The sequence below is a fragment of the Callithrix jacchus genome, chromosome 2 (assembly GCF_049354715.1).
Source record: "Callithrix jacchus isolate 240 chromosome 2, calJac240_pri, whole genome shotgun sequence".
NCBI lineage: Eukaryota > Metazoa > Chordata > Mammalia > Primates > Cebidae > Callithrix > Callithrix jacchus.
The window spans coordinates 69,152,797-69,175,693 of NC_133503.1; the positions used below are offsets into that span (position 1 = coordinate 69,152,797).

Below are 22,897 nucleotides of genomic sequence, written 5' to 3' on the forward strand. Positions count from 1 at the left end.
GTGAGATGGGTTTCCTGGATACAGCACACTGATTGGTTTTGTCTTTTTATCCAATTTTCCAGTCTGTGTCTTTTGATTGGGGCATTTAGCCCATTTACATTTAGGGTTAATATTATGTGTGAATTTGATCCTGCCATTTTGAAGCTAGCTGGCTCTTTTGCCCATTAGTTGATGCAGTTTCTTCATTGTATTGATGCCCTTTACCATTTGGTATGTTTTTGGAGTGGCTGGTACTGGTTGTTCCTTTCTATGTTTAGTGCCTCTTTTAGGAACTCTTGTAAAGCAGGCCTAGTGGTGATGAAATCTCTGAGTACTTGCTTGTTCATAAAGGATTTTATTTTTCCTTCACTCATGAAGCTTAGTTTGACTGGATATGAAATTCTGGGTTGAAAGTTCTTTTCTTTAAGGATGTTGAATATTGGCCCCCACTCTCTTCTGGCTTGTAGAGTTTCTGCTGAGAGCTCTGCTGTGAGTCTGATAGGCTTCCCTTTGTGGGTAATCTGACCTTTCTCTCTGGTTGCCCTTAGAATTTTCTCCTTCATTTCAACCCTGGTGACTCTGAGGATTATGTGCCTTGGGGTTGCTCTTCTTGAGGAATATTGTGGCGGTGTTCTCTGTATTTCCTGGACTTGAACATTGGCCTGCCTTGCTATGTTGGGGAAGTTTTCCTGGATAATGTCCTGAAGAGTATTTTCCAGGTTGGATTGATTCTCTCTGTCACATTCAGGTACACCTATCAAATGTAGATTAGGTCTTTTCATATAGTCCCATATTTCTTGGAGACTTTGTTCATTCCTTTTTACCCTTTTTTCTGTAATCTTGCCTTCTCGTTTTATTTCATTGAGTTGATCTTCGACCTCTGATATCCTTTCTTCTGTTTGGTCAATTTGGCTGTTGAAACTTGTGTATGCTTTGTGAAGTTCTCATGTTGTGTTTTTCAGCTCCATCTGTTCACTTATATTCCTCTCTAAGGTGTTTATTCTTGTTAGCATTTCATCAAATCTTTTTTCAAGGTTCTTAGTTTCTTTGCATTGGGTTAGAACATGTTCTTTTAGCTCACAGAAGTTTCTTATTACCTACCTTCTGAAGCCTGATTCTGTCAATTCATCACACTCATTCTCCATCCAGCCTTGTTCCCTTGCTGGTGAGGAGTTGTGATCTCTTGTAGGAGGAGAGGTGTTCTGATTTCGGGTGTTTTCATCCTTTTTGCGCTGGTTTCTTCCCATCTTTGTGTATTTATCCACCTGTCATCTTTGTAGTTGTTGACTTTCAGATTGGGTCTCTGAGTTGACGTCCAGTTTGTTGATGATGAAGTTATTTCTTTCTCTTTCATAGTTTTCCTTCTACCAGTCAGGCCCCTCTGCTTTAGGACTGCTGAGGTCCACTCCAGGCCCTGCTTGCCTGGGGATCACCTGCAGCAGCTGCAGAACAGTAAGGTTCTGCAGAAGAAACAGCAGGTGCCAGTTTCTTCTGCTATCTTTGTCCCTGAAGGATACCTGCCTGATGTCAGTCTAAGCTCTCCTTTATGAGGTGACTCTTTGGATATACGGGGGTCAGGGAGCTGCTTGAGGAGACAGTCTGTCCTTTACAGGAGCTCAAGTGCTGAGCTGTTAGCTCCATTCTTCATTCAGAGTTGCTGGGCAGGTATGTTTAAGTTTGCTGCAGCTGAACTCATAACACCCCCCCCCCTTTTTTCCCCAGGTGCTTTGTCCCGGGGAGTTAGGGCTTTATTTATGAGTTTCTGTTGTGCTGCTGGCTTTTTTCAGGGTTGCCCTGTCCAGCAAGGAGGCAGCGTAGTCAGTATCTGCCTGCAGAGGCTTTGCTGAGCTGCTGTGGGCTCTGCCTAGCTGCCGTGTGAACTTCCCTGCAGTCCTGTTTATATAGGTGTAGTTAGAACTGCCTTGGCAGCTGGGCGCGGTGGCTCACGCCTGTAATCCCAGCACTTTGGGAGGCCAAGGCAGGTGGATCACAAGGTCAAGAGATCGACACCATCCTGGTCAACATGGTGAAATCCCGTCTCTACTAAAAATACAAAAAATTAGCTGGGCACGGTGGTGCATGCCTGTAATCCCAGCTACTCAGGAGGCTGAGGCAGGAGAATTGCCTGAACCCAAGAGGCGGAGGTTGCAGTGAGCCGAGATTGTGCCATTTCACTCCAGCCTGGGTTAATAACAGTGAAACTCCGTCTCAAAAAAAAAAAAGAACTGCCGCGGCAATGGCGGCCCATCTCTGTAATGGTGGACACTCTCTGTAATGGCGGGCTGCCTCAGCAATGGTGGACTACCTCTGTAGTGGTGGACTGCCTTGGTAATGGTGGGCACACCTCCCCTACAGAGCTGGACTGTCCCGGGTTCAGCTGTGCTTGCTGTGAAGCTCTGAATCCAGAGTGTTTCAGATTGCTGTTTTTTTTTGTGGTGGTGGGACCAGCCGAGCCTGATCACCTGGCTCCTTGCCTCAGAGCCTTTTTTTTTTTTTTTGTCTCCCAGGTGTTCCATTCGCCTGTTGAAAAGGCACTGGGATCTGTGTGATTTCCTGTGTGGCGACCCACTGCTCTGGCTGAAACAGCTGTGCTGAGATTTGTGGAGCTTTTTTGCCTGGGAATCTCCTGGCCTGGCTCTCTGTTTCAGTCCCCTTTTCTATCAGTTGAATGGGCGACTCTGTCTTCCCCAAGCTCCAATTGCCAGCTAAAACGGTGCCCAGACCCATGTATTTTGTATGGAGAACTGCCACGCCGGGGCGCCGGCCAAAACAGCTGCACCGGCTGAAACAGCTGTGCTCACGACCCATGGGGCTCCTCCGCCCGGGAATCTCCTGGTCTGTGGGCAATAAAAATCCATCTGGAAATGCGGCATCCACTCACTCTCCCTGCTTTCACTGGGAGCTGCAATCCTGAGCTGTTCCTAATCAGCCATCTTGGATCTCTCCTATCTGTTAACTTTGAAAGAGCTGCAAATAAATGTTATCCCTACCGGCTGGAGCCCAGCACTGGTTCATGCCCCCACATCTCCATGGACCAGGCTCCCTCCTGGAAACACCTCTGCCAATAAACAGCTTGTTGCTTTTGTCTTATCTCTGTAAGCCCCCTCCCCTGCTGGTCCCTGCTCAAAATGCATGTGAATTAGCAAATCAACGAAGCCCAAAGTTTGTAAGGTGAATGTCCAGTAAATGGACAATGACGTAGTTCCATCTCAGTTTCCCCTGTAGCACTGTAAGCCTATAAAAGGGGAGAGAAGCTGCAGCTTAGGGAGCTCGGTGAATGAACCTGTAGCCCCATACAGCTCCGGCTGAATAAAAAGCCACTCCCTTCCTCAGTGTGGTGTTCAAGAGGTTTGTTCCTTGCCACTCCTGCTTCAATTACACAAACTTCTTTTTTCTTTTCTTTTTTGAGAAGGGTCTCATTATATTGCCCAGACTAATCTCAAACTCCTGGGCTTAAGTGATCCTCCTGCCTCTCTCCCCCAAAGTGCTGGGATTACAGTGGTGAGCACTTCACTTGGCTTGGCAGTGCCTAACCAAGAGAAGATCTATTTTAAACTTAATAGTCTCAGTCACAAATGACAGAAACCTAACTTGAACTAGCTTAAGCAAAAAAAAAAAAAAAAAAAAAAAAAAAAAAGGAAAAAGAAAATTTACTGGCTCATGTAACTCAACCATAGGAAGAATAAGAGTAGCTGGAATAATGGCTCCCCAAGATGTCCGAGTCCTAATCCCCAGAACCTGGATATTACTTTGGCAGAAGGCACTCTGTAGATGTAATTAAGTTAAGGATCTTGAGATGGGGAGATTATCCTTTATTACCTGTGTAGGCCAGATGTAATCGTGACAGTCCTTGTAAGAGGGATGCAGGAGGAGTCAGTTAGAAAGAAAAGGGGTGTAATGATGGAAACAAAAATTGGATTATTGTACTTTCAAGATGGAGGAAGGGGCTATAAAGCAGGGAATGAAGGTACCCATCAGAAGATGAAAAAGATAAGGTAATGGATTTTCCCCGGAGAGCCTCCAGAAAGTAGCAGCTCTGGAGGCTCTCCGGGGAAAATCCATATCCTTATCTTACCTTGACTTCAGTCTGGTGAAATTGATTTCGAACTTCTAACATTCAGAAAAAAATAAATCTGTGAGGCTGCACATGGTGGCTCATAATCGTAATCTAGCATTTTGGGAGGTCAAGGTGGACATATCACTTGAGCCCAGGAGTTCAAGACCAGCCTGGGAAACCTGGCAAAATTCTGTCTACAGAAACAAAAATTAGCTGGGTGTGGTGGCACGCACCTGTAATCCCAGCTACTAGGGAGGCTGAGGTGGAAGGATCACTTGTGCCTGGGAAGTCGAGATTGCAGTGAGCCCTGGCTGTGCCACTGCAGTCCAGCCTGGGCAACAGAGATCTAGGCAATATGATCTAGTTTGATCTAGCCAAACTACATCATATGGTAATTCTATGTTAATTTTTTTAAGGAACCACTAAACTGTTTTCCCCAGTGGTTGCATCATTTCATATTCCCACTAGCAATGCACAAAGGTTCCAATTTCTCCATATCCTTATCAACACTTGTATTTTCCTTTTTTTTGATAACCATTATGAGTGTGAAGTAGTATCTCATTGTATGTGTTTTGTTCAAACACAAGGTCTCAGATATTTATTACTGAATCGACTTCCTTGTGCAAGGCATATAAACAAAGAGAAAAATCATTTTCCCAACAAAACATGTCCCACTGTCCAGATAGTGGTGACATTTTCAGCTTGATATAGTAAGAAGCTAGTGACCCTGATGTAGCATCATAAATGTGACATCTCATGTGCATTTCCTCATAGATCTAGCTTGGTTCTTCTCCAGTGTCTCTTCTTGGAGTTGTAAATGATTTTATTACCAGTTTTCATCTGAATCCACTGGGGAATGCACAAATTTTGCTTTTGTTTATTGGCCAGGAATTGCTTGATCCTGAAAATCTTGTGAAAAGAATAGCAAGGTTTAGAATCAACCTCATACACCATGATGGAGGAGAAAGGGAGAAAGAGCTCATTGTAGTTTTGATATGACTAATGATATTGAGCATCTTTTTATGTAGTTATTGGACATTTGTATATGTTCTTTCTTTTTTTTTTTTTTTTCTTGAGACAGAGTTTTGCTCTTGTTATCCAGGCTGGAGTGCAATGGTGCAATCTCGGCTCACCGCAACCTCCGCCTCCTGGGTTCAGGCAATTCTCCTGCCTCAGCCTCCTGAGTAGTTGGGATTACAGGCACGCGCCACCATGCCCAGCTAATTTTTTGTATTTTTAGTAGAGACGGGGTTTCACCATATTGACCAGGATGGTCTCTATCTCTTGACCTCGTGATCCACCTGCCTTGGCCTCCCAAAGTGCTGGGATTACAGGCGTGAGCCATCGCGCCCAGTCTTTTTTTTTTTTTTGAGGCGGAGTCTCGCATTGCCTCCCAGGTTGGAGTGCAGTGGCACAATCTTGGTTCACTGTAACCTCTGCCTCCCAGGTTCAAGTGATTCTCCTGCCTCAGCCTCCCAAGTAACTGAGATTACAGGCCCCTGCCACCACACCCAGCTAATTTTTTGTATTTTTAGTAGAGATAGAATTTCACCATGTTGGCCAGACTGGTCTCAAACTCCTGACCTCATGATTTGCCCACCTTGGCCTCCCAACGTGCTGGAATTACAGGTGTGAGCTGTATACGTTAATTGGAGAGATGTCCATTTAAGACCTTTGTGGCGAGGTGTGGTGGCTCTCGCTTGTAATCCCAGAACTTTAAGAGGTTGAGGCAAGAGGATCACTTGAGCCCAGGGGTTCAAGACCAGCTTGGGCAATATAGTAAGACCCCCTATCTCTACAAAAAATGAAAAACATTAGCTAGGCATGGTGGTGTGTACCTATAGTCTCAGCTACTTGGGAGGCTAAGGTGGGAGGATTCTTTGAGCAAGGGAGTTTGAGGCTGTAGTGAGCTATGATTGTGCCACTGTACTCCAGCTTGAGTGACAGCAAAACCATGTCTCCAAAAAAGAAAAAGACTTGCTCATTTTTGAATTGGGTTGTTTTCTTTTTTGTTGTTGAGATGAAGGAGTTTTAAGCAATATTTTCTAGATATTAATAAATATATGATTTGCAAATATTTTATCCCCTTCTGTGGGTTATTTTTTACTCTCTTGATGATGTCCTTTGACGTGTGAATGTTTTTAATTTTGATGGAGTCCATTTATTTTTTCTTTTGTTGCCTATGTTTTTTTCCCTGTTTTTTTTTTTGTTATGGCAAAATACATATAACATAAAACTTACTGTCACTGTAACCATTTTAAGTGCCCAGTTCAATAGTATTAAATACATTCATAATGTTGTGTAGTTATCACCACCATTCATCTCCAGAACCCTTTTCATCATGTTGCCTGTGCTTTTGATGTCATATTCAAGATATTATTGCCAGATCTAAGGTCATGAAGATTTTCCATTTTGTTTTCTTCTAAAAGTTTTATTTATTTATTTATTTATTTAGAGACGGAGTTTCGCTCTTGTTACCCAGGCTGGAGTGCAATGGCGTGATCTCGGCTCACTGCAACCTCCGCCTCCTGAGTTCAGGCAATTCTCCTGCCTCAGCCTCTGGAGTAGCTGGGACTACAGGCACGCGCCACCATGCCCAGCTAATTTTTTATATTTTGAGTAGAGACGGGGTTTCACCATGTTGACCAGGATGGTCTCGATCACTTGACCTTGTGATCCACCCGCCTCGGCCTCCCAAAGTGCTGGGATTACAGGCTTGAGCCACCGTGCCCGGCCAAAGTTTTATTTTTTTAAACTATTATTACTTTTTAAAGACAAGGCCTTGCTCTAGGAAACACAGAAAGACCCTGTCTTTAAAAAACGAACTCCTGGGCTCAAGGAATCCTCCCATTTTAACCTCCTGAGGAGCTGGGATTATGGGTACACACCACCATACCCAGCTAATTTTTAAATGTTTTTGTAGAGATGGAGTCTTACTATGTTGCCTGGGCGGGAGTACAGTGACTATTCATAGGCATGATTATAGTGCACTACATCCTTGAACTCCTGAGCTCAAGTAATCCTCTCACCTCGGTCTCCTGAGTAGCTGGGATTACTGGTATGTATCACTGTGCCCAGCTTATAGTTTATTCTTTTTTTTTTTTTTTTTGAGATGGAGTCTCATGCTGCCAGGTGGTATGTGCAGTGGCATGATACCCGCTGTATGGCAGGCTTGGGGCAAGAGCCACTCCTCCTGATAAAGGAGTTGCAGGACCTTGCTCCAGTTCTTGTGGAAGGCTGCCCTCAGAATGGTGATCCACCTTGGTGACTGTGAACTTTATCAGCTCTTGCTACTGTGCTGCTTGAAAAGCATCTTCCCATAGAACCCATTGGAAGCTGCCAGAAGGTGGCAGTAACCTTGACAGCTCTGTCACTGCTATGTGACTTAAAGCATCCTCCTATAAATCTTCTTAGGGTCCTTCAGCCTCGTTCCCGGGCAGTATAAAGTTTGCTGTCTCCTTTGTTCATCCTCATTGAGCAGTAGTGCTAGCGGTTTCGCTGTTTTGGTCCTCGGACCTGGCAGTCGCTTTTGCTGCTAAGCTGCTAGGAAGCCCCTCTTGGCCAGCTCGTTGGAGCTTGAACCCATTGTCACCCCTCTGACTCACCAGCAAAAAAAAAAAAAAAAAAAAAAAGGCAGATCGCCCAGGAAAGCTCTTCATTGGTGGGCTTAATACAGAAACAAATGAGAAAGCTCTTAAAGCAGTATTTGGCAAATATGGACTGGACGAATAGTGGAAGTTCTCTTGATGAAAGACCATAAAACCAACAAATCAAGAGGATTTACTTTTGTCGCCTTTGAAAGCCCAGCAGATGCTAAGGATACAGCCAGAGACATGAATAGAAAGTCATTAGATGGAAAAGCCATCAAAGTGGAACAAGCCACCAAACCATCATTTGAAAGTGGTAGATGTGGGCCACCTCCACCTCCAAGAAGTAGAGGCCCTCCAAGAGGTCTTAGAGGTGAAAGAGGAGGAAGTGGAGGAACCAGGGGACCTCCCTCATGGGGAGGACACATGGATGATGGTGGATATTCCATGAATTTTAACATGAGTTCTTCCAGGGGACCACTCCCAGTAAAAACAGGACCACCAAGAAGTGGGGGTCCTCCTCCTAAGATATCTGCACCTTCAGCACCTTCCCAACAGCAGTGGAATGGGAGGAAGAGCTCCTGTATCACGTGGAAGAGATAGTTACGGAGGTCCACCTCTAAGAGATCCGCTGCCTTCTCATAGAGATGTTTATTTGTCCCCAAGAGATGATGGGTATTCTACTAAAGACAGCTATTCCAGCAGAGATTACCCAAGTTCTCGTGATACAAGAGATTATGCACCACCACCACGAGATTATACTTACCATGACTATGGTCACTCCAGTTCACGTGATGACTATCCACCAAGAGGCTATAGTGATGGAGAGGGATATGGTTGTGATCGTCACTATTCAGATCATCCAAGTGGAGGTTCCTACAGAGATTCATATGAGAGTTATGGTAACTCACGTAATACTCCACCTACACGAGGACCCCTGCCATCTTATGGTGGAAGCAGTTGCTATGATGATTACAGCAGCTCACGTGATGGATATGGTGGAAGTCGAGACAGTTACTCAAGCAGCCGAAGTGATCTCTACTCACATGGTCGTGATTGGGTTGGTAGACAGGAAAGAGGGCTTCCCCCTTCTATGGAAAGTGGGTACCCTCCTCCACGTGATTCCTACAGCAGTTCAAGCCGCAGAGCACCAAGAGGTGGTGGCTGTGGAGGAAGCCGATCTGATGGGGGGAGGCAGAAGCAGATACTAGAGACAAACAAAACTTTGGACCAAAATCCCAGTTCAAAGAAACAAAAAGTGGAAACTATTCTGTCATAACTACCCAAGAACTACTAAAAAGAAAAATTGTGTTACCTTTTTAAAATTCCCTGGTAAGTTCCCCTTCATAATTTTTATATTTTTGTGAGGAAAAAAGTTAAAACATGTTTAATAGTATTTGACTTTATGACATTGCTTTTCAACGAGCAAATGTTAAATGTGTTAAGACTTGTACTAGTGTTGTAACTTTACAAGTTAAAGTGTCCCTAAAGGCCACTTCCTATATGATTTTTCCCAGTAAGTGAGGCAAGCAGTTCTAAGATCTTCCACAAAACATCTAGCTATCTAAAATGGAGAGATGAATCATTCTGCCTATACAAACAAACTAGCTGTTAGAGGGTGGTTGGGGTATGCTACTCATAAGATTTCAGGGTGTCTTCCAACTAAAACCTCCATGATCTCAGTATGAAAAACATGAAATCAGATGCCTATGTAAGGAAATAATCACCCAGTAAACACAAAAATGCAAATGGATAATGCTGGCCATTTTGCCTTTCTGACATTTCCTTGGGAATCTGCAAGAACCTCCCCTTTCGCTTCCCCCAATAAGACCATTTAAGTGTGTGTTAAACAACTACTATACTAGAATACTATATAAAAAGTTTGGCCAAAACAACAACAACAACAACAACAACAACAAAAAATCTTCTTAGAAGTAGTTTGCCCATAGTAGTATTGCACACTGCACCCTCTTCACTGTGCACGGCCCATCTTCAAGCCTCGGTGACCTAATGGGGGTAGACCCCTTACTGTACACGGCCCTTGCCTTCATGGGAATGGGCCCCTTGCTGCGCACTGTCCACCTCCTGGCCTAGGTGACCTAATGGCAGTTGACCCCATGTTTTATTGCTCACGACCCTATCACTATCCTTAAAGATGATTTCACTCACTGCCCTGCCCCCTAAACTATACACAATAAATACTCATGCTTCTGGACATTCGGGGCCTCGCCTGACTCCGCTTATAGGTGGCGTGGTCCCCCCGAGCCCAGCTGCGTTTTTCTTGTACTTCTGTGTCCTGTCTCTTTATTTCTCGGATCCTGAGCCTCAGCACAGCATAAGGCTCACCCCACGACCCCGTGGGGCCCTCAGCCCTACACGTTTTTTCGTTGTTTTTTTTTTTTTTTTGAGACAGTCTTGCTCGGTGGCCCAGGCCCGAGTGCAGTGGCCTGATCTGGGCTCACTGCAACCTCTGCCTCCCGGATTAAAGCGTTTCTCCTGCTTCAGCCTCCGGAGTGGCTGTACAGGCACGCGCCACCACGCCCGGGTAATTTTTGTATTTTACTACAGACTAGGGTTCACTGTGTTGACCAGGCTGCTTTCGAACTCTTGACCTCAGGTGATCCGCCCGCCTCAGCCTCTTTAAAGTGCTGGGATTACAGTCGTGAGCCATCGCGCCTGGCATTTCCGTATTTTTCTAGACATGAAATTGCTGGGTCATAAATGCACATTTTAAATTTCACCACACCGAATTTGTCCTCAAAAGTGGCCGTTCTGTACATTTTACCCTACAGCCATCTCTGAGTCTGTTACTCCTTGCTTTCCCTCAAAGCGCAAGCAACTGAGACAGCGCAAGGCGAAAGCGTGGTCCCGGGCGGCCAGTGCCTCCCGCGCAGTTGGTACGTCCCGGGTGGCTCCCCCGCGGCGGGGGTTGGTTCCGTCTCCACGCGCCGCGCCTGCGTCCGCCCCGAGAGCGCGTCTCTGACACCGCAGGGCGCGCGCCCCCCTCCCCGCTCCCGCGCTTCTAACTTGCAGCTGCTCTGGACCCCCGGCATCCCGGAGAAGGTCGGCAGAGCGGCCCGGGCCGGCTACTGAGTACCTACAGTCTCCGCACAGCTCCGCTCGCCCCTCCCCGCCGCCTCCTCTTCCTCAGCGGGTCCCCACCCCGTTCCTCTCCCGGAGGGGCGCCTCCCGACGCCGAGGTAGGCCTCTCCCGACGCCGGGGCGGTCCTTCTTGATGCCGGGGTGGGTCCCTCGCGACGCGGGGGTGGGCTCTGGACGCCGGGGCGGGTCTTGCAGAAATCGGGGGTGGTTCTTTACCTACGCAGGAGTGGGCTTGGGGTGTAGAGTTTGAACCCTCCCGATTCCCCGGCGACCTCCGGACGCCGGGACTGGCCGTTCCTGGTGCCGGGCTGGGCTTCGGGCTTCTTCAGATGCCGGGGCTGGGTCCCTCCTGACGTTGAGGTGGGCTCGGGTCGCCGGGTGGGTCCCTCCTGACGTTGAGGTGGGCTCGGGTCGCGGGGTGGGTCCTTCCCGAGGTTGAGGTGGGTTCGGGACGCAGGTTGGGTCCTTCCTGACGCCACGCAGGGCCCGTTGGAACGGCGGGTTGGGCTTTGCATCCTCGGTTGCCGAGCAGGTTGCTTTCACACCTGTGGGGCGGCCCTCATCCTCCCTGGCGTCGGGCTAGCGCCGAGCTCCCTATGTCGTGGTCCGCGCAGCCTCGCGCCTCGGGGCGCCGGGGCTGCGCTCCTTCCTGAGCCGAGTTAGTATTTTGTTGTGTGATCCTCGTTTTCTCTAGTTCTTTGCCCCGAAAAAAACCCCCCAACGCTCTTCTTGGAGATCCTTCTCGTTCTAACGCTTTCGTCCCCGCAGGGCCAGCGGGTTTCCCGGTGCTCTCAGGCAGCTCCGCAGACTTCACCAGCGCCACAGTCGGCGGGCTGGTGCCCTGCCGCTCAGTTTGCAGGGGACGCACGTCCCTGTCAGTAGTGAAGCTGGATTTGAATCCTGGCAGCCGAACTCCGGTGTTCTTTCATTTAATCACTGCAACGCATTGAGATATAGAAGTGACACCCGGAAAAAGTGAAGTTTCTGGTTCTGTCTTTATTGTTTCCTGTCAAGGGAGGCAGTGCCTTGTAGTTGAATGAAAAGAAAGTATGTTTTTGATATCAGATACATTGAGCTTCAATTCTCATAGCCCTTTACCAGCTTATCAGCTGTTTGAGTAGATTTCCTCTCGTGGAAAATCGTGATGTGAATACCTACTACATAGAGTTGTTAGGATACTAGATACTAAAGTTGTGTTTGGATTCTATTGTTACACACTTGTCCTAAACTGAGGCCAAGTATAAAGTGGGAAATGGAAAATAAAGTATCAGGGATGTATGACTGTGTAGGTATGCATTTACATTTTTTTAAAAAAAATTACAGAAGTAAGCTCATTGTATTCAGTTATTAAAGTGCTTGGTCCGTGGCTCACTCCTATAATCCCAGCACTTTGAGAGGCTGAGAATGATGATTTCCAGCTTTATCCATGTCGCTGCAAAGAACATGAGCTCATCCTTTTCAAGTGATAGGATCACTTGAGACCAGGAGTATCAAGACCCTGTCTAAAAAAAAAAAAAAAAAATTGGACCGATCCAAGATGGCCGATCGCTAACATCTCGGGACTGCAGCTCTCAGTGAAGGCGCGGAGAACTAGACGACGCCACACTTTCAGACAAATCCTGCTCACGGAGCAGAAGATCCCCAGTGGAGGAATCAGAGGGGTCGCCAGCGTGACTTTCGTGGCTGGCGCAGCAGTTCCGCCGGCGCCTCGGGGCGCGGCAGCTCTCAGAGCAGAGTAAACAGGTTCGGAGGACCCACAAGAGCCCCCAGCACAACACCAGAGCCCGGTGCAGCGGCTGTGATGGCGCAGCAGCGCTCGGCGCAGAGTAAACGGGACTGGCTCCCCTTCTGACCAAGGTTTGGAGCCCCGGGAAGGCAGAGTGGCCCACTACAGACACAAGAAGGAAGCCAGACAGGAGAATCCTGGGCAGAAAAGCACCATCAGTTTTAACGCCGCTGCTCTGGCCCTGGGAACTAACAACCTGGACGCCCACTCAAGAGACCTAATCTGAAAGTTGGTAAATTCAAAGACCGCAGGAGGATAAACTTACAATGACAGGAAGAAACCAGCGTGAAAAAGCTGAGAATACGTGAAAAAGCTGAGAATACTCAAAGTCAGAACGCCTCTCCCTCTAAAGATGATCACAGTTCCACATCAACAATGGAACAAGGCTTGACGGAGAAGGAGCGCATCCCAATGCTAGAATATCACTTCAGGGAATGTATAATAACAAACTTCGGTGAGTTAAAAGAACATGTTGTAGCCCAACGTAAAGAAACTACGAACTTTGAAAAAAGGTTTGATGAAATCCTATTGAGAATAGGCAACTTAGATAGGAGTATGAGTGAAATAATGGAACTGAAGAATACAATACAGGAACTCTGAGAAGTTTGCACAGGTTTAAACACTCGAATTGTTCAAGCAGAAGAAAGGATATCAGAGGTCAAAGTCCAACTTAATGAAATAAAACACGAAGAAAATATTAGAGAAAAAAGGATAAAAAGGAATGAGCAAAGTCTCCAAGAAATGTGGGACTATGTGAAAAGACCAAATCTACGTTTGATAGGTGTACCTGAATGCGATGGAGAGAATGAATCCAAGATGGAAAATACCCTTCAGGAAAATTTTCCTAAACTAGCAAAGCAGGTCAATATTCCACCCCAGGTAATACAGAGAACACCACAAAGATATTCCTCAAGAAGAGCAACCCCGAGGCACATAATCGTTAGATTCACTAGGGCTGAAACGAAGGAGAAAATACTAAGGGCAGCCAGAGAGAAAGGTCAGGTTACCCACAAAGGCAAGCCTATCAAACTTACAGCAGATCTCTCAGCAGAAACTCTACAAGCCAGAAGAGAGTAGGGGCCAATATTCAACATCCTCAAAGAACAGAACCTTCAGCCCAGAATTTCATATCCAGCCAAACTAAGCTTCACAACTGAAGGAAAAATAAAATCTTTTATGAACCAGCAAGTACTCAGAGATTTTATTACCACCAGGCCTGCTTTACAAGAGCTTCTGAAAGAAGCATTACACACAGAAAGAAACAACCAGTATCAGCCCTTCTAAAAATATACCAAAAAGTAAAGAGCACCAACATAAAAAAGAATTTACACCAACGAATGGATCAAACAGCCAGTTAACATCACAGAAAGAAACAACCAGTATCAGCCCTTCTAAAAATATACCAAAAAGTAAAGAGCACCAACATAAAAAAGAATTTACACCAACGAATGGATCCAACAGCCAGTTAACATCAAATGGCAGTAACCCTAAATTTAAATCGACTAAATCCCTCAGTCAAAAGACACAGCCAAAACCCAATGGCATGTTACATCCAGACCTGTTTCACAGGCAAGGATACACAAAGACTCAAAACAAAGGGTTGGAGAAAGATTTACCAACCAAATGGACAGCAAAAATAAATAAATAAATAAATAAAAAGCAGGAGTTGCAATTCTCGTAGCGGATAAAATAGATTTTAAAGCAACAAAGATATAGTGGTAAAAGGATCAATGCAACAACAAGAGCTAAGGATCCTAACACCCAGATACATAGAGACTTAGACACAATGAGACAGAAAATTAATAAGGATATCAAGGACTCTAACTCAGATCCGGAACAAGTAAACTTAATAAATATTTATAGAGCTCTCCGCTTCAAATACACAAAATAAACATTCCAGGCAATACCACATCACACGTACTCATAGGTTTAAATGAAACATTGATTGGCCATTATTAATACCCATTTTTTTTTAAGAATAAAGCAATATTTCCACTTACTCTCCCTCTTTCTCTTCCTCTTTCTTCCTCTCCTTTACTCATTTTTTTCTTCTTTCCTTCACTCAAAAAAAAAAAAAAGAAATCAACTTGTAAACCTCTAGATCCAGGTCAGTAATGTCTCTCTCGTTGCTTGAATTCCTTCCTTCTCTTCCCTCCCTCCCTCCCTCCCTCCCTCCCTCCCTCCCTCCCTCCCCCCTTCCTCCCTTCCTTCATCCCTCCCTTCCTCAAAAAAAATAAAATAAAATAAAAAAATTGTCAGAGTATGGTGGCACCTGCCTATAGTCCTAGCTACTTGGGTGGCTGAGGCAGGAGGATCCCTTGAGCCCAGAGGTGGAGGGTGCGGTGAGCTATGATCATGCTACAGCCCTCCAGCATGGGCAGGAGAGTGAGACCCTGTCTCTTAAAACCCTCAAAATAAAAATTAGCTGGGAGTGGTGGTGCGTGCCTGTGGTTCCTAGCTACTCGGGAAACTGAGGTGGGAGAATTGCTTAACCTTTGGAGGTCGAGGCTCATTTCTCTACTGTACTACAGCCTGAGTGACAGAGTGGACCTTGTCTTCAAAAAAAGAAAATGCTAGGTACCTATTCAGGAGTAAGAGTCAATCATTTATAAAGGATTGTTCTTAACGTCCCTATGCCCCCAAGCTTTCAAAGCAATTTTGACAAGTTTGGTGCGTAGACTGTCAAGATTTAAAATTACCTTGTGAGTGATTTTTCTTCGAATAGATAAAGACGATGGATGTGCTGAAAGAAAATGACAAATAATACCTGAAATTGAGCATTTTCAAGGACAGTGCCCAAAATGCTACCTGTGAAATAAAACAAGTCTCATTATTGGGGCACCTGTCCTGCTCCTGCATCTTTCTAGAGACATTTCGTTCCTTAATTGTCATAATTAAGAAGCTGCTAGGCCAGGCACAGTGGCTCACACCTGTAATCCCAGCACTTTCGGAGGCCGAGGCCGGCAATCACCTGAGGTCGGGAGTTTGAGACCAGCCTGACCAACATGGAGAAACCTGTCTCTACTAAAAATACAAAATTAGCTGGGCATGATGGCACATGCCTGTAATCCCAGCTACTTGGGAGGCTGAGACAGGAGAATGGATTGAACCCAGGAGGCAGAGGTTGCGGTGAGCTGAGATGGTGCTGTTGCACTCCAGCCTGGGCAACAAGAGTGAAACTCCATCCCCCCCGCTTTCAAAAAGAAAAAGAAAAAAAGAAGCTGCTGTTGGCATCCAGACTTATTCCTTCATAGGCAGTTAGTGGTAATTTATTTTAGCCTCAGTTCTATAAGTGAAGATAGGCCATTATTTTAGTGAGTTCTTCATCTCGAAGGGTAGTAATCTAAAAAGTAGTTGAACTATGTGCTGGCTGGCTTGCTTAAATGGACTAATCAGCGACCTTTCTTATTTATGTTTTTAGAATTATTGTGGAAAACAGTAATTTAGTGTGGCTAAATCTCATGAAGCACTGGAATTTTGGAATTGGTGTCTGTGGGGAGCCTCTGCTTAATGCTTCTTATTGATCTTTCATCTGCTGTGATTCTTTGAAAACCCACTTGAGCCTGCAGTGGTTCTATGCTGGGTTTTTATTTATTTACATCCCTTTTAGAAATTACATACATTTTGTGGTATAGCTTTATTTGCTATCAAATTTGAGCATATGGGTTACTTGATACATCTAATCCCAGCACTTTGGGAGCCTGAGGTGGGTAATTGCTTGCGCCCAGGAGTTCAAGACCAGCTTGGGAATATGGTGAAACCCCATCTCTACAAAAAACAAAACAAAACAAAACAAAACAAAATTAGCTGGGCTTGTTGGCAATTAGTTGGGCTTGTTGTTGTTCTATTTTTAGTAGAGACAGAGTTTCTTCATGTTGGTCAGGCTGGTCTTCAATTCCCTACCTTGGAGTTCTTTGGAAGTGTAATCTAAGTTTGTGATTAAGATGGAGTCATTGTCTCACAATCAGAATACTGACATTGATATAATCCACTGGTTGTGTTTAGATTTCCCCTGTTTTACTTGTACTCATTTTTGTGTGTGTATTAATTTCTATACAGTTTTATTACTTCTATAAGTTCATGTACACACGTCAGTCAAGAAATTGAGTAGCAAATAGTTCTAATACCACAAGGACCACTTTTCATTTATTTATTCATTATATTCTAAGTTCTGGGGTACATGTGCAGAACGTGCAGGTTTATTTCATAGGTTTACACGTGCTGTGGTGGTTTGCTGTAGCCATCATCCTGTCATCTATATTAGCTATTTCTCCTAAGGCTATCCCTCCTTTATCCCTCTACCTGCCCCTCTGCTATTCCTCCCTAGCCCCCCACCTAGCAACAGGCCCTGGTGTGTTATGTTCCCCTCCCTATGTCCATGTGTTCTCATTGTTCAGCATCCACTTATGGGTGAGAACATGCAGTGTTTGGTTTTTCTGTTCTTGTGTCAGTTTGCTGAGAATGATGATTTCCAGTTTTGCCCATGTCCCTGCAAAGAACGTGAGCTCATCCTTTTCTATGGCTGTATAGCATTCCATGGTGTATTATGTGCCACATTTTCTTTATACATTCTATCATTGATGGGCATTTGGGTTGGTTCCAAGTCTTTGCTATTGTGAAAAATGCCACAATAAACATAATGTGTGCATGTATCTTTATAATAGAATGAGTTATAATCCTTTGGGTATATACCCAGTAACGGGATTGCTGGGTCAAATGGCATTTCTATTTCTAGACTCTTGAGGAATTGCCACGGTGACATCCACAATGGTTGAACTGTTTACACTCCCACCAACAGTGTAAAAGCGTTCCTATTTGCCACATCCTCTCCAACATCTGTTGTCTTCTGATTTTTTAATGATCACCATTCTAACTGGTGTGAGATTGTAACGGGGGGCAGGAGCAGGTTACAGGGGCATTCCAAAGATGCTCACTGTTCCCTGATTGGATGTGTTTTCCCAGGTCATTGAGCCTCACTCACCCAAGAATGGGGAGAGAATCCTGGTGGCACAGTGAGCTTGCTCAAGAGAGCTCCCATGCTGTTGTGGGAGGGGATCCAGAGATGGAGTCTGCATGGGGATGGAGGTGGGGGAGGGGAGAGAGAGAGAGAGAGAGAGAGAAAGAGAGAGAGAGAGAGAGCAAGAGCAAGAGGGAGGGAGAGAGAGTTTGAGAGTTCCCACGCTGCCATGGTAGGGGATCCCAGAGAGGGAAATCCGCATAGGTAAGGGAGTAGGGGGAATTTAACCCTGGAGTTACTCCTGCCCCCTTCAAGTTCTCGTCCAATTAAAGGAGTTTTTCCAAACTTCCTCTGTAGTGATTGAACTTTGACTCTGATGCTGGATTGGCTGCCTGGCTTGCAATAGAGCTCCTCCTTCCAAGGCTTTTGGCGGGCTTTCTAAACAAAGGAAACTCACCTGAGCTGTATATGGGGACATGAATGAAGGCAAGTGGGGCATGTTGCTGGGAAATTTCTGCCTTTGAAACCACACCCCTTGTGGGCTTGAGAAGAGAAGTGAACACAGTCCCTCAAGATGGTATCACAATTTGGTTTTGATTTGCATTTCTCTAATGACCAGTGTTGATGAGCTTTTTTTCATGTTTGTTGGCTGCATAAATGTCTTCTTTTGAGAAATGTCTGTTCATATCCTTCATCCACTTTTTGATGTGGTTGTTTTTTTCTTGTAAATTTGTTTAAGTTCTTTGTAGATTCTGGATATTAGCTCTTTGTCAGATGGGTAGATTGCAAAAATTTTTTCACATTCTGTTGGTTGTTGGTTCACTCTAATAGCTTTTTTTTTTTGCTGTGCAGAAGCTTTTAAGTTTAATTAGATACCATTGTCTATTTTGGCTTTTGTTGCCATTGCTTTTGGTGTTTTAGTCATGAAGTCCTTGCCCATGTGTCCTGAATGGTATTGCCTAGGTTTTCTTCTAGGGTTTTTATGGTGTTAGGTCTTATGTTTAAATCTTTAATCCATCTGGAGTTAATTTTTGTATAAGGTGTAAGGAAAGAATCCAGTTTCAGCTTTCTGCATATGGCTAGCCAGTTTTCCCAACACCATTTATTAAATAGGGAATCCTTTCTCCATTGCTTATTTTTGTCAGGTTTGTAAAAAATCAGATGGTTGTAGATGTGTGGCATTATTTCTGAGGCCTCTGTTCTGTTGCATTGGTCCATATCTCTGTTTTGGTACCAGTACCATGCTATTTTCATTACTGTAGCTTTGTAGTATAGTTTGAAGTCAGGTAGTGTGATCCTTCCAACTTTGTTTTTCTTTTTTTTTGCTTAGGCTGTCTTGGTTATGTGGGTTTTTTGTTTGTTTGTTTGTTTGTTTGTTTTGGTTCTATAGGAAGTTTAAGGTGTTTTTTTCCAATTCTGTGAAGAAAGTCAGTGGTAGCTCGATGCGGGGGGCAGATAGCATTGAATCTATAAATTACTTTGGGCAGTATGGCCATTTTCACAATCTTGATTCTTCCTAACCATGAGCATGGAATGTTTTTCCAACTGTTTGTGTCCTCTCTTATTTCCTTGAGCAGTGGTTTGTAGTTCTCCTTGATGAGGTCCTTTACATTCCTTATTAGTTATATTCCTAGGTATTTTATTCTCTTTGTAGCAATTGTGAATGGGAGTTCACTCATGATTTTGGCTCTCTGTTATTGGTGTTTAGCAATACTTGTGATTTTTGCACATTGATTTGCTGAAGCTTGTCGGCTTAAGGAGATTTTGGGCTGAGACGATGCGGTCTTCTAATACAATCATGTAGTCTGCAAATAGAGACAGTTTGACTTTCTCTTTTCCTATTTGAATACCCTTTATTTCTTTTTCTTGCCTGATTGCCCTGGCCACAACTTCCAGTATTATGTTGAATAGGAGTGGTGACAGAGGGCATCCTTGTCTTGTGCCTGCTTTAAAAGGGATGCTTCCAGTTGTTGCCCATTCAGTATGATACTGGCTGTGGGTTTGTCATAAATAGCTCTCATTATTTTGAGATATGTTCCATTGATAACCTAGTTTATTGAGAGTTTTTAGCATAAAAGGCTGTTGAATTTTGTCGAAGGCCTCTGCATCTATTGAGATAATCATGTGGTTTTTGTCTTTGGTTCTGTTTATAGATTTATGTATGTTAAACCAGCCTTGTATCCCAGGGATGAAGCCAACTTCATCGTGATGGATAAGCTTTTTGATGTGCTGTTGGATTTGGTTTGCCAGTATTTTATTGAGGATTTTCACATCAATATTCATCATGGATATTGACCTGAAATTTTCTTTTTAGTTGTGTTTCTGCAAGGTTTTGGTATCAGGATGATGTTGGTCTCATAAAATGAGTTAGGGAGGATTCCCTCTTTTTGTATTGTTTGGAATAGTTTCAAAAGGAATGGTACCAGCTCTCTTTGTACTTTGTTTTGTTTGGAATAGTTTCAGAAGGAATGGGACCAGCTCCTCTTTATACCTCTGATAGAATTTGGCTGTGGACCCATCTGGTCCCAGACTTTTTTTGGTTGGTAGGCTATTAATAGCTGTCTCTATTTCAGACCTTGTTATTGGTCTATTCAGGCATTCAGTTTCTTCCTGGTTTAGTCTTGGGAGTGTGTAAGTGTCCAGGAATTTATCCATTTCTGCTGGATTTGCTGGTTTATTTGCATAGAGGTGTTAGTAGTAATCTCTGAAGGTAGTTTGTATTTCTGTGGGATCAGTGGTGATTTCCCCTTTATCATTTTTTTTTTTTTTTTTTAGGGAGGGAAGGCAGGAAGGGAGGGAAGGAGGAAGGGAGGCAGGAAGGAAGGGATGAAGGAAGGAAGGGGGGAAGGGGGTGGAGGGAGGGAGGGAGGGAAGGGAAGGAAGAAATTCAAGCAATGAGAGAGACATTGCCGACCTGGATCTAGAGGTTTACAAGTTGATTTCTTTTTTTGAGAGAAGGAAAGAAAAAAAAAAAATGAGTAAAGGAGAGGAAGAAAGAGGAAGAGAAAGAGGGAGAGTAAGTGGAAATATTGCTTTATTCTTAAAAAAAATGGGTATTAATAATGGCCAATCAATGTTTCATTTAAACCTATGAGTACGTGTGATGTGATATTGACTGGAATGTTTATTTTGTGTATTTGAAGCGGAGAGCTCTATAAATATTTATTAAGTTTACTTGTTCCGGATCTGAGTTAGAGTCCTTGATATCCTTATTAATTTTCTGTCTCATTGTGTCTAAGTCTCTATGTATCTGGGTGTTAGGATCGTTAGCTCTTGTTGTTGCATTGATCCTTTTACCACTATATCTTTGTTGCTTTAAAATCTATTTTATCCGCTACGAGAATTACAACTCCTGCTTTTTATTTATTTATTTATTTATTTTTGCTGTCCATTTGGTTGGTAAATCTTTCTCCAACCCTTTGTTTTGAGTCTTTGTGTATCAGGTCTGGATGTAACATGTCGTTGGGTTTTGGCTGTGTCTTTTGATTGGGGGATTTAGTCGATTTAAATTTAGGGTTACTGCCATTTGATGTTAACTGGCTGTTTGATCCATTTGTTGATGAAAATTCTTCTTTATGTTGGTGCTCTTTACTTTTTGGTATATTTTTAGTAAGGCTAATACTGGTTGTTTCTTTCTGTGTGTAATGCCTCTTTCAGAAGCTCTTGTAAAGCAGGCCTGGTGGTAATAAAATCTCTGAGTACTTGCTGGTTCATAAAAGATTTTATTTTTCCTTCAGTTGTGAAGCTTAGTTTGGCTGGATATGAAATTCTGGGCTGAAGGTTCTGTTCTTTGAGGATGTTGAATATTGGCCCCCACTCTCTTCTGGCTTGTAGAGTTTCTGCTGAGAGATCTGCTGTAAGTTTGATAGGCTTGCCTTTGTGGGTAACCTGACCTTTCTCTCTGGCTGCCCTTAGTATTTTCTCCTTCGTTTCAACCCTGGTGAATCTAACGATTATGTTCTTTGGGGTTGCTCTTCTTGAGGAATATCTTTGTGGTGTTCTCTGTATTACCTGGGGTTGAATATTGATCTGCTTTGCTAGTTTAGGAAAATTTTCCTGAGTAATATCCTGAAGGGTATTTTCCATCTTGGATTCATTCTCTCCATCGCATTCAGGTACACCTATCAAACGTAAATTTGGTCTTTTCACATAGTCCCACATTTCTTGGAGACTTTGCTCATTCCTTTTTATCCTTTTATCTCTAATCTTGTCTTCTTGTTTTCTTTCATTAAGTTGGACTTTGACCTCTGTTATCCTTCTGCTTGAACAATTCGAGTGTTTAAACCTGTATTGTATTCTTCAGTTCCATTAATTCACTTATATTCCTCTCTAAGTTGTCTATTCTCAATAGGATTTCGTCAAACCTTTTTTCAAAATTCCTAGTTTCTTTACGTTGGGCTGCAACATGTTCTTTTAACTCACAGAAGTTTCTTATTATCCATTCCTTGAAGAGTGATTCTGTCATTGGGATGCGCTGGTTCTCCGTCAAGCCTTGTTCCATTGTGGATGTGGAACTGTGATCATCTTTAGAGGGAGAGGCGTTCTGATTTTGAGTATTCTCAGCCTTTTTACGCTGGTTTCTTCCCATCATTGTAAATTGTAAATCCTGTCGTCTTTGAAATTACCACCTTTCAGATTAGGTCTCTTGATTGGACATCTAAGTTGTTAGTTCCCAGGGCCAGAACTGCGGCGTTAAGACTGATGGTGCTTTTCTGCCCAGGATTCTCCTGTCTGGCTTCCTTCTTGTGTCTGTAGTGGACGACTCTTCCTTCCCCGGGCTCCAAACCTCGGTCAGAAGGGGAACCAGTCTCGTTTACTCTGCGCCTAGAGCTGCCGCGCTGAGGTGCCGTCACAGCCGCTGCGCCGGTCTTAGGAATCGTGCTGGGGACCCGTGTGGGTCCTCCAAACCTCGGTCAGAATGGGAGCCGGCCCTGTTTACTCTGCTCCAAGAGCTGCTGCGCCGAGGTGCTGGTAAAGCCGCTGCGCCGGCCACAAGAGTTGCACGGCGACCCGTGTGGTTCCTCCACTGGGGATCTTCTGCTCCGTGAGTGACCAGAATTTGTCTGAAAGTGTGGCGTCCTCTAGTTCTCTGTGCTTTGACTGAGAGTTGCAATCCCGAGCTGTTATCGATTGGCCATCTTGGATCCTCTCTGAGATGAGGTCTCACTCTGTTGCCTGGGCTAGAGTGCAGTGGTGCCATCATGGCTCAATGTAGCCTCCACCTCCTTAGGCTGGTGGCTTACACCTGTAATCCCAGCACTTTGGGAAGAAGCCAAAGCAGGCAGATCACCTGAGATCTGGGGTTTGAGACAGCCTGACTAACATGGAGAAACCCCGTCTTTACTAAAAATACAAAAAATTTCTGAGGTGTGGTGGTGGTATATGCCTGTAATCCCAGCTATTCAGGAGGCTGAGGCAGGAGAATCTCC

General features: G+C 44.4%; 1 protein-coding gene and 1 pseudogene across 15 annotated transcripts in view; both read left to right on the plus strand.

The window, feature by feature from the left end:
• Positions 1 to 22,897, plus strand: part of UIMC1 (ubiquitin interaction motif containing 1) — a 177,608-nt gene that overhangs the window by 17,272 nt on the left and 137,439 nt on the right. For 6 of the 15 annotated variants that reach the window (XM_078364661.1, XM_078364668.1, XM_008990249.4 and 3 more), the window contains exon 1: positions 10,586 to 10,823. The exons of 5 other annotated variants lie outside the window; for them this stretch is intronic. The gene's annotated coding sequence lies outside the window, so the exon portion shown is untranslated. Of the gene's footprint in view, positions 1 to 10,585; positions 10,824 to 10,947; positions 11,126 to 22,897 lie in introns of those variants that run through there. 4 more of the 15 variants (XM_078364672.1, XM_078364663.1, XM_008990256.4 and 1 more) reach the window with 2 other exon arrangements.
• On the plus strand, positions 7,671 to 8,963 carry LOC100414713 (RNA-binding motif protein, X chromosome-like; annotated as a pseudogene).